Raw genomic sequence first — 1,627 nt, 5'->3', positions numbered from 1 at the left:
TCCAAGAAGTACGTCTGCGACTCGGTTGAATCCACTACACCTGCAAGTAACCTCCTTGTCTTGCGCGTTGTTTGCAATACTACTTTTACAGGGAGGAACAATGTTCCACACTGCCCACCAGGGATTATTTAGCTGTCTGTCTGTCTGCCTCTCTGTCTGTCGTGCATAAATAAATATATAATACACACAGCTCTTTGATTGGTGGAGACCTACTGCCGGGTACGGAGAGGGGAGGTGCCTAAGGGAGGAGGGTCAGGGGAGGGGCCTAAGGAAGGGGGGAGTCAGGAGAGGGGCCTGAGGGGGGGATCAGAGGAGGGGCCTAAGGAAGGGGGGAGTCAGGAGAGGGGCCTGAGGGGGGGATCAGAGGAGGGGCCTAAGGGAAGGGGGGTCAGGGGAGGGGCCTGAGGATATGGGGGGGTGGCCAGGGGAGGGGCCTAAGTGAGGGGGGGTAAGGGGAGGTGCCTAAGCAAGGGGGAGGGGCCGATAGTTAAGGGGGCTGGCTACCTGGCTGTCTGCCTGGCTACCTCAAGTCACGTGATCTTGTACACAGGTAGGAACAACAGGTTCCACACTGCCCACCAGGGATTATTTGTCTGTCTGTCGTGCACGAATGTGCTGTCCAACCAAGTTCCTACCTGCCCACTCCGAAGGAACGTGTTTTACGCTGCTGTGTTTTGCTCGGTGTATGTGTTTGTTGGTGATGGCACATTTATATTTTAGAGAGATCTGTAAATTTCATTGGAGATTTAATGTAGTGTTTTTGGCAAATTTTGTGTTTTACCCCTGGCACTTTTTACGACCAATCTTGCACTTTTTAAATGTATTAGTTTGCTCAAAACTTTTAAAAGAAATATTTAATATTTTAAATTATATAACTTCTTACCCTTTTTTATATATTCATTTGTATTCATTTATTTTTCTCTGTTATGCCTGTCACAGACACGGTGTGTTTTTTTATTGATGAAACCCAACTTAAGAGCTTCATAGCTCACAGGTTACCGTACTTCAAAATAAACTGAACTAAAACTGCGTGGATTTTTCTCCGTTTTTTCCGTCCACATTTAGAGTCAACATCACGCGTTTCGAGTATTTGGCTGCTATACATTTCCACATGATGATAAACCACTTCGTTGAGCTATATTTTGTGGCCAGGTCGCTTCTGAACAAGAGCCTGACCTGCTAAAATAAAAATAGTTAATTTAATTTTAAATATAAACAAAATGTACGATGACGTCATGTCACTGTTTGCACCGCTGGTTATATGACGTTTGCTCCACGCGGCTCGTTAGATGGCACTGCCCATGCCGCTGTTACCTGACGTCATTGCCCATGCCGCTGGTTACCTGACGTCATTGCTCATGCCGCTGGTTACCTGACGTCATTGCCCATGCCGCTGGTTACCTGACGTCATTGCTCATGCCGCTGGTTACCTGACGTCATTGCCCATGCCGCTGGTTACCTGACGTCATTGCCCATGCCGCTGGTTACCTGACGTCATTGCTCATGCCGCTGGTTACCTGACGTCATTGCCCATGCCGCTGGTTACCTGACGTCATTGCCCATGCCGCTGGTTATCTGACGTCATTGCCCATGCCGCTGGTTACCTGACGTCATTGCTCATGCCGCT

The sequence above is a fragment of the Lethenteron reissneri genome, chromosome 37 (assembly GCF_015708825.2).
Source record: "Lethenteron reissneri isolate LAM-NWPU_2019-01 chromosome 37, ASM1570882v1, whole genome shotgun sequence".
NCBI lineage: Eukaryota > Metazoa > Chordata > Hyperoartia > Petromyzontiformes > Petromyzontidae > Lethenteron > Lethenteron reissneri.
This window is presented reverse-complemented; position numbering follows the sequence as displayed.